At 36.1% G+C, this 10681-nt stretch overlaps 1 pseudogene; it reads right to left on the reverse strand.

Moving 5' to 3' along the window:
* Positions 1 to 1167: 1167 nt before the first annotated feature.
* On the reverse strand, positions 1168 to 9571 carry LOC101559308 (ubiquitin-associated protein 2-like; annotated as a pseudogene).
* Between the last annotated feature and the right edge of the window lie 1110 nt (positions 9572 to 10681).

Here is a 10681-nt window from a genome sequence, read left to right on the forward strand (position 1 = left end):
GTGAAGAGAGAGAAAGAATTCAGAAAAAAAAATCTCAATGACATAATTATTTCTCCTTACTGAGGCAGAAAAAGAAAATAAGAGCAACTGATAAAATTAAAATTCTGCAGTCCCCACAGAAGACAAATTCTTTTTATACTGCATGCATATCACAATCTTTTATTCAATTGCTTGAACTTTAGATTATGTTTTGTAACTTTTTTTGGAAGTTGAAATGAAATGGTAGCAATTTTATAACTATTTATTTATGCAGACCTATTTTATAACTGACAATATCTGTTATTTTAAAATAAAATTGAAGTTTATAAAGCAGGTCAAGTGAGTAAGAGGGCCTTTGGCGGTGAATTTAAAATGGATTTCAAAAATTCAAGACTACGTGTAATGTAATCTAAGTCCCTGCTGATGGTCCTTACCTTCAGACTAAGGAAGTCGGCTAGAAGTTTAGAAGTCCCGGTGATCCACAACCCAGGATCAAATCAAGGACTCATGAAGATGATTTAGTCCTAGTCCTAGCCTAGTGAGAACATCAGTCCTTCCTTGACAATACCTAGCAGTGGATTATTGTCTGTGGAAGAAAAGCAAATTCAGGACAGCAGGTAAAGTTCTTTATACCAGATTTGCATAAACAAGCAGGGCTTAATTCAACTTGGTTTAGTAACACTGAGTTCCTGGTCTACAATTCCTCTCTTCTAAAAACACGTGCTCTCTCCATTTCAGGACTTACCCATGTCCCAGTTTAGGGTGTAGAATTCTTCAATTTCATAGGACTTTCTTATCTCACTCCCTCTTTCTTCCTCCACTTTTTCATATTTCCTAAGTATAAATATTTTACTTCGCTAGTAGCAATAGCACAGCAGTAAGGCATTCGCCTTGCACGCAGTCGACCCGTGTTTGATTCCTCAGAGCCTCTCAGAGAACCCGGCAGGCTGCCGAGATTATTGTGCCCCACGGCAGAGCCTGGCAAGCTACCTATGGCATATTCTATATGCCAAAAACAGTAACAATAAGTCTCACAATGAAACGTTACTAGTGCCTTCTGGAGCAAATTGATGAGCAACAGGATGACTTTGACTGTGACTGTGACTTTTTTTTTTAAAGGGCAAAGATTTCATTTTATTCCACTGCCTTCGGGGCCTGCTAGGAAAGGCCCAGTTGGTATAGTAATACTTATTCACCAAGCTGGTCATCGACGAAACTAAGTATATCCTGGCCATCCTGCTGCAGGTGATGGTGGAGGATCTGGGAGTGTGGCTGCTGATGGGTGGGTCAGAATGTGCATAAAGGGGGCAGGTGGATAGGAGCAGCTGTGGCTGGATTGATTCCCCCCCACCCCCCCGCCGCTGCTTCCTAGGGCTGAAGGCAAGTTGAAGGAGGCAGCAGGAGTACCAGAATGAAAACCTTGTTTCTCAAAGGACTGCTGGGTTTTGGAGTACACAGAACCCAAGATATCTGGCATGCCCATGTTACTGGAGGTGACTGAAACACCATTGTATCCATGAGACCCATAGCCACTCGGCTGTTGAAAAGGGGTGGCTGATGCATTCACACTGACACTCACACCATGCTGCTTGGAAGAGGTAGGAGCCACAGGGAACACAGCAGGCCCATACTGGAAGGGGCTAGGAAGGCCCAGAACCCCTGTGTAGTATGGCAGGCTGGTGTAACTGTAGCCAGGAGACAGCACCGGGTTCAGGAATGTCTGCTGCGTGGTGTGATGAGTCTGCATCTGGTTCTGTTGGGGTTGGGCCAAGGTTGTGGCCGGAGCAGGGGCTGAGGCATCCCCACAGCCAAATTTCATGAGGTCACCAGAATACGGGTTGCTGGCCAGGCTACCTGGTTCCCTGTTTACCTTTCCAGCAAGGGTAAACAGAAACCAGGGAACCTTGGTAGATTTCAAAACATCAATGTATACATGAGCAAGAAATTCTGTGAATTTATCATCTCAATGATCCCAGGCACATCACTGGCAAGGTCACTGTTGTGTTATAGTGGGGGTGGAAGCCTGGAATGCCAGGTGAACTAGTTAATTTGTTGGTCACTTTAAGTCTCGCCCATTAAGAAGTTAAACAGTAAAAATAGACAAAGGGTTCACTGGGGGATGGATGATAGTAACAAGTAAAAGGAAGTCCTCAGCACTTCCTACTTTCCCTTTCTTCACATTCACCCAAGCTTGACTACAGGATCAAGTAGTGTTTGTGCACTCATTAAGTTACAAGATACTGAGCACAGGAGTTTCACCACAAGCATGCAGCTGTGGTTGGAGACTGGGAATGCCAGGGACGGTCAACAGAGGGCGTCCAGGGTGCAATTTCAAAAGGACCCAGAGATAAGTACAGAGCATCAGAGTCTCACACATGTACATATGGGTGTGGCCAGAGACTTAAGAGAGAGCTACAACAGGACAACAGGGAACCACGGGGGTACAGTGTGAGAGCATCCCAGCATACAGAGGATCAAGAACAGGATAGAGACAAATTCAGCTCATTGTATACTAGAGGCGAGTAGGTCATGAATGAAATTAGGCTTAAGAAATTCTACACGGGATTCGGCAATATGGAACGGAGCAGAGTGATGTTGTACGTGGGTAAAAGGAGAAGCATATGGACACTGGAGAGAGATCCAGACTCCTTTACTTGAACTTTCTAAGAATTCTAACTTCTTAAACTTCTGAGTTTTGTATGTAAAACTTTCAGACAATTCTCAAGAATCTACCAGCTCAGGAAAATCCACTTTTGTAGTAATAGTTGGTCAAACAGAGCAGCTCCACTTTTTCTTTCCAACTTCTTCCCCATCTACTCCATGGCTCCTCATGCTCCTTGCCAGCAACAGTTATATATAAACTCAGACTAGCATATAGATATGCATCATTATATGTGTCATTATATATGCTAGTCTATGTTTTTCTCTATCATGTAAATAAATATGTAAGTCATATGCCCTTTCTTTTGGCTTCCTTGTAAAATGCATCCTGCTATTATTTTGATATGAAATCCCCAAGGCTCTGGAAGTCTCAGGATCTCGTTGGTAATTCAAGGTCAACATGACTAGCAATTCAGTGTAAGAATCAAAGGTGCAATGTAGCTCAGTACCTGTGTTACCACTAGGTGGTTCTTGGGATCTCCAGGGCTGTGTCTGGCAATGCTCAGTTACAGAGACCCAGGGTCCCAGGTTGAGTGCATGGCAGAAACGCAATCTAACTCTTGTATTAACTCCCAACTTCTGAAATTTCTGTTTTTAATAAGCAACTTCGTGTATTATCTAGTCAGTCATTTCTATGTCTCTTCAATTTTTGTTTATTTTCCCAGCTTCCTTAAATTGGACTCAGTTCTATTGAACTGTTATTCTCTCTAGAAAGTGATAAGTCAACTGTTTAAATTTAAGTTGTATTTGTTACAAGTCTCTTATAGTTTGACAATTAGGTTTCATATATATGCATATATAAACTATATATATTGTGAGAGAAAAAGAAAGACAGGGAGAAAGAAAGATCAGAGAGAGAAAGAGAGGGAGGGAGGAAGAGAGAGAAAGAAAGGAAAGAAAGAAAGATCATCACTAGATATTTATCTTCACTCTTAACAAGAAGATGACATTTCTGTTGCATATTTCATGGCATTTTTATTTGAGATTAACTCACTATTGCTCTCTGTTTGAAAACTGCATTATGCACTATATTTCTTTTATTGATTGTTTTTTTAGAGGGGAAATCATTAAGCTGTCACTGGGACATATTACACCTAAGAAACAAATTGGATTAGTTTTGGCTAATTATCATCATCATATATAAAATTACCTTTTGTGCTTATATAGAAAATATTATGTTTGTTTTATGTAAGCTACAATTTTATTCCTATTAAAACTATTCATTCTTGGGAGACATTATGAAAAAGGAGCAGGTCTCTAGTTTGGGGTTGGTCACTTAACTAACTATATGAAGTAACATTCATTTAATGTTCTTTCTGTGCAAGAGTCATGGCTGGGTCGAGTTTGTTTCTCAAAACTTTTATAGTAGTCATCAATGTGCGATATAAAGGCAGTAGGTTACATTTTCACATTGAGCTTTTGGGGCCATATTAAAGGAAAAGTGAGTAAAATAAACCATAATTCTGTATCAGAAGCAACAAAGTAATTAAAAGATGGCGTGACATATTGCAAGGTTGTTTTTAAGAGATTTCTACAGTTTGGCGATTTAATCAACTGTTTACAAGAATAATATGATTTCTTTTACTCCATTACAAAAATGAAAAATATGAATAGGTGAAGTTTATGGAGGGTTTAATGACTTTTCTGTGCTTTCAGGCTTATCTTATTTCCAACAAGACAGGCTCAATTTGTTGTTTCTAATTAAGGAATAAGCATGGAAATATTTTAAACAAATATCTTTGTATGTTGGGCATTATAGAATCACATTACTAAAAAAAAAAAGTTGCGCATGTTACTTAAGCTCTTGTTTTAATTAAAACACCCCTGCGGCAATAGCTAATTTGTCTGTTACAGAGTAATCAGTAAGTACTTGAGTATACTAGGTGTATTATTTCCAGAGGCTAGCTCCAATAAAACCTATTTTATTTAAAAATTAATTCCTTGTTTTATGACTGCAGTATAGACATGTCTGAGACAGGTTGGGCAGGTGAGTGGCAGGGAAAACATTGTGTCACATCTGGCAGTGCTCAGGGCTTATTTCTGGCTTGATGCTCCTGGATCAATCCTGGAAGTAACCAGGGGACATTTCATGGTGACTGGGGACAAACCCGGTAGAACAATGTACAAGGCAAGGACCCTAGAAACTGTATTATCTCTCTGGATCCCAATATATTCTTAAATAGTCCTTAGTATATAAGGTAATACCTTAAACTAAAGAATCTGCTCTTTCTTCTCCCCTATAGTCTTAAACCACCTGTATACAAGTGCATGGCTTACACTTTAGAAATAATATTTTACTGAAAAACTTTCAACTAAGTATTTTTTTATTCCCTTGAGAGTAAAGAGAATAAAAAAGTCTTGGTCTGATTCTATAAAACATTATTTCCATGCATGGTTTGGTTTTTGTTTTTGACACTTTTTTAAACTCTTACAATATACCTGGTGAATTAATAGAATATTAATAAAAACATACATTTCATACTCCTTTGATACATGGGAAGCAGATTTACTCTCAAAGTTTCAAGATGGAATACAACCTAATTTCAATATTTTGAAATTGTAAGCAGTTCATACTATTGAGTCAAGCTCTACTGACATCCACATAAGGTAGTAATTTTGGACAGTAAATTGAGTTGTTTTGATATATTAATTGGTTATAACAACAAGGGAAAACTAAAATTACAGATAAAAATATTTATTGAAATATTTAGTTTTGCATTTCTTGAACTTTGTCCTGCAATATTCTCACGTTTTCTTTATATGAGAAACTAACTTTTACTGTAGTTAGTATTTTCTACAAACTTCCAACAGAAGGAAAGAAAGGGTGTGTTTTACATCTGCTGCTGTTCTAGCATGGAACTATCATCTGCAGTACTACAAACAGTGTAGTGATTAATACTGTAGCTTGGAATTTAAATGGATTAAAAGTTATTCTCGGGGCTGGAGCGAGAGCACAATGGGTAGGGCAATTTGCCTTGCACGCAGCTGACCCGGGTTCGATTCTCAGCATCCCATATGGTCCCCTGAGCACTCTAGGAGTTAATTCCTGAGTGCATGAGCCAGGAGTAACCCCTGTGCATCTCCGGATGTGGCCCAAAAAGCAAAAGCAAAAAGAAGTTATTCTCCAAACCTATCAACATTGTCAATTCAGATACCTGTAAATAAGTACAATAGTCCTTTCCCTATTAAATAGAGAGTAGTTGTTACTGAGTTCATGTCTAACAATCAAAATTCTGAGTATTAATGGAGTAATTATACATCAGGTAGGGGATTTGTTTTGCAAATGGTCGACCCAAGTTTGTTCCTTATTCCCCCATATGGTCGGTCTCTGAGCTACTGGGAATAATTCCTGAGTGCAAAGCCAGGAGTAAACCATGAACACTGCTTGGGCATGTCCCCAAACCAATTAATAAAGGGATCATGACTAGTTCCAAGTATGTCTTGGTTTGGATACATTGCCTATGTATTGTTATCCCTTAATAACCATTGACTAAATATAAGTATATATGATTCATTTTAATAATTTAAAATAATATTTCCAAATATGAAGATATATGTGTATATGTATGCATATATATGGGAAAAGTCATAAGATATATGTATATATATATGTGTATAAATGGGAAAAGTCACAAAAGTATCAGTACTGTCCAAGTCAGTGCATAAAAGAGCTGCTTTCACATGCAACATTCCTACTCCAAAGTCTGTAACATATCCAGTCTAGCACTCTGCTCTCAGCAGAGGAAATCTCCCCAGATGACAGATTTTCTCATCAGCTATTAAAAGGATATCTGGACCTAAGACTTTTCATCATTTTCATTAAGGGATTTAAATTACGCACTCCATAATTCCCTGAGCACAGTTCTATTGGTGACATGAGACATTGATGTTAAAGCACACCTCACACCAAAAATTGTAGTGGACAGTTTGAGTGTAACTAAGCACACCACAGTGATGAGTCTCCCTTAATGGAATGTCAGCCGAGGGAATAAAAAGATTAACCATGAGGCACAAGGACTCGGTGACTTTATACTGCCCTATCAAGTACCCAGAGAGCTGCTTACAGTTAACCAGAATGAATAAAAGTGATTAAAGGAGTTACATTTTATCAAGTCATTTTGCTTTATGAAATTTGAATATATTATGCAGAAAATGAAGGTGAACATTTTGTTTCTATTTTGAGGCATACTGTAATTGGATTCTTTAACTTAAAATGTGTTTGCTATAGAGTGCATCATTTCTTTTCCTTTCTATGCTTATGGATATTTTCTATATGCCAGAAACCAGTACAAGTCCCTTGTCTACCTTACAATTCTCTCTAAACGAAAGTAAGTTTAGTACACTTACTCAAAACTCATCACTTGTCATATTGTTTACTATTTTCAGATAGAATGGAGGTCAAGGGAGATAATAATTAAGTAATAATTCAGAATATTAAAATGACTACATATTGAATGTGTTAACATGTAGTTTTAAATGCACATCCATTTATATGTAGTAGATAGTCTAGTAAAAAGAACAACATATTCATAGTTATACTGTTCATTTTGGCCTTATTGTATTCAAGCTATGCAAGGAAATTTAGTCTCATTCTTTAACTTTAGTTATAAACTTTGATTAAGCAGCATCACACAAATTTTAGAGGGTTAGTAAGTTAAAAACCTTAAAATTCATGCATCAAATCCATGTAGGTTGTAAAGAGGATAGATCATTTTCATTTTTGTTTCCTTTATACCTTGCTCCAAGTAAAGGTAATTTTTATATCCAATTTATCTATCTCCATAAACTTTCCAAGTGTGAATTTCCAAGTTCATTTACCTTTTTTCTTATTGCTAATAAATATGATCACTTTGGAAGATGGAAGAACTATGTAAAGGAAAAATCCTGTATCCCTAAAACATACCTAATGAAGAGTCTCTAATGCTTAAGAGCATGAGATGGTTAATATAAATGTACTACTAGTATTAAACATTCAAATTAATTCAGCATATAATTATAAAATACAAAACAAGACCTTGTGCTTTATTCTATTTGTGTTCAATTTGCCACCTGTGCTAGATTGTTACATTTCTGGTGAAGGATACTTTTATAATTGTTTCTTTATATAATTATATATAATAGGACAGAGATGGAAAATTTGTTCAATCTTATAAATAAAAAAAAATACTGATTTCTCCAAGATCTAGGGTAAGAAAGATTCTGAGTTCCTATCTAACATATTTCTGACATAGTGCATTTATTACATAAACAAAGTGGTTAGCATACATGTAGATATTAATTAATATCGTTGACATTTTGGAAATCTTGACAGGGTTATTTGTTATCAGTTTTGGTAGATTCTATAAAAGTTTAGATCTGCTCAGGTTAATTGACCAAGCTAGCCTCCAGCTAATCTAAGGTGTGAATGAGTCACAGAGAGTGGGCTTATACAAATCTTTGGAAGTTAGACTCTGGAGGTTAATTGTGAACCTATGACTAGAGCTTTAAAACAAGGTTTTCTCTCTGAAAGGTTAAAAGCAAGTGGGAGATTTGTGGTTTTCTCTGAAATACATAAACAGCTTGACCATAATTATTTCTCTACCTGATAACAAAAAAAAACTCTGAAGAAACTGAAAAATAATCCTGTTAAGGCCTATTAAAAATCATTAAGGACAGAGGGCAAATTTCTGTCCCTAAAATGAAGAGACAAGTGAATACAGATAATTGTAGCTTGCATGTTTAATTATTCTTTAAGAAAAGCTGCTTATAATATAGTTCAAAAAGAAAAAAAAATCAGAAAAATGAAAAGAAACTTAATTGTGTAGCAAAAAAATTATGTAACAAGTAAAGTAACTCAAAACCTGTATTTTCTAATTGAGAATGAGTTATTTTAATGTTATTTATTTGTTTACTTATTTAATTTGATTAATTAATTTTTATTTTTTGATCACACCTGGTGATGCACAGGGGTTACTCCTGGCTCTGCACTTAGGAATTACTCCTGGCAGTGCTCAGGGGACCATATAGGATGCTGGGAATCGAACCTATGTTGGCTTCATGCAAGGCAAATGCCCTACCTGCTGTGCTATTGCTCCAGCCCCATAATGTTATTTATTACGTCTATTCATTAAGATGAGACCACACATAAGTTGTCATTTTTTTATTTTTTGGTTAGTGGCATAGATTAGATGTATTTGTGCTGCATCGTCAATCTTAAGTAGATGGTCAGACACAGAATGGTTCTTATAGTTGAAATATAAAGAAACATAACATTTGTAGGGAATATCAAATGCACAAAGCAAGAGCAACTGAAAACTCGAAGAAAATAATTATAATTTTAATGCTTAAACATAGAACGTATGCCTCTTAATAGAAATGCATTATATTTTTAATGCTTATCTATTAAATGGTATACTCTTTGCCTTTCCAGAGGACTCAATCTTATAACTACGTCATGCTTCTCATATTTTGGTACATGTTTCTAAATTATGTTTTATTTCATGTTAATATAACCATCACCATCTCAATTGAAGTAATATTAACATAATTATATTACTTTTTCTTTTACTTTCAATATTTATAGATATCATATTGAAGGGCTGGAGTGATAGCATAGCCAGTAAGACATTTGCCTTGCACGTTGCCGACCTGGGTTCGATTCTTCTGCCCCTCTCGAAGAGCCCAGCAAGCTACCAAGAGTATCCTGCCCACACGGCAGAGCCTGGAAAGCTACCCGTGGCATATTCGATATGCCAAAAACAGTAACGAGTCTCACAATGAAGACATTACTGGTGCCCACTTGAGCAAATCGATGAGCGACCAGATGACAGTGATACAGTGATACAGTGATCATATTGAAATGTTAACAACCTTTACTTACGTTTTTGAACTTAGGTTCTGTTTTCCTGTTGTTATCTGCCAAAAACCTCTCAGTTCTGTAAACAACTGCCATCCCCTGTGCATTGCCCCCATGTAGGGTCAAATCAAGAAGGGCATGCCCAGTGAGTCATTACTGTATTTCTAGTCACTCTGATTTATGTCTTTTCTGGCATCTCTTTGGCTCAGTTGTACACATTTCTGCTTCGAAAGGCTGATGGGAATACATTAGCCTTATCACTTCATTCAGGATAATTTTTCTATTTTTATCATTCATGGACTCAAATACATATACAATGTTCTTTTGCCTGTGAGTATCATATAACATACTCACAGATTAAGGCATAGCTGTCTTTGCAGAACCATTCTGACTACTGTAGAAATGCTTGAAGTTTCCCTGTAAAAGAGATGCTTGACATTTAAAATACCAAGTATGAAAGGATTGTGGATCCAATAACACTTAAAAAAGGATTAAAAAAAAAGATGTTTGGAGGAATATTATATTACACCAACCATAATACATCAATTGTGTAGAGAAAAACTAGAAGCAATTGTTTTTTTCCCTCAATCTTATTAGTTGCAGAAAGAAATTTGCAATCCATTGTTCTTCTTTGCTAAAGGTACCTTGCTCATGGATCTGAAACCCCCTTATAAATAACAAAAATAGAAATCTAAAGCTCCCTTATTACTCAAAATACTGGCATTAAAAACATTTAAATAATTTGTTACTGCATGTGTTTCTTTTTATTCCAAAAATGATAAATGTTATAGTTTATAATTCATGTTTTAGCTTTCTCATCCTCTGAAATTTTATTTGGAATACCGAAAATTTATATTTATTCAGTAGTGACAACATAAAAATTAAAAGCAAATGTCAGTCTTAACTACAAATTTCTTTGGCCAACATTTCAGAGTATCAAAGAGCCAGCAGACAGAGTCTGTTATACTTTGTTAGTAGCAGTTGGTCTTAAAATTTACAATATCAAACTCAACATGAGATAAATTGCATCCCTTTATGATTTCATAATAGAGTTTTATACACAAACATTTTGTACATTTACTTAATATAATTTGAGAAGTGTCTATTATGTTTTAGGAGCAGTTATAAATTCTGAGAATATAACAGAGAACAAAATGGTCATAGGTTCTATTCTTACAGTACAATTTAATCTCCAGAATATCTATG

This window comes from Sorex araneus, chromosome 6, assembly GCF_027595985.1.
Source record: "Sorex araneus isolate mSorAra2 chromosome 6, mSorAra2.pri, whole genome shotgun sequence".
Taxonomy (NCBI): domain Eukaryota; kingdom Metazoa; phylum Chordata; class Mammalia; order Eulipotyphla; family Soricidae; genus Sorex; species Sorex araneus.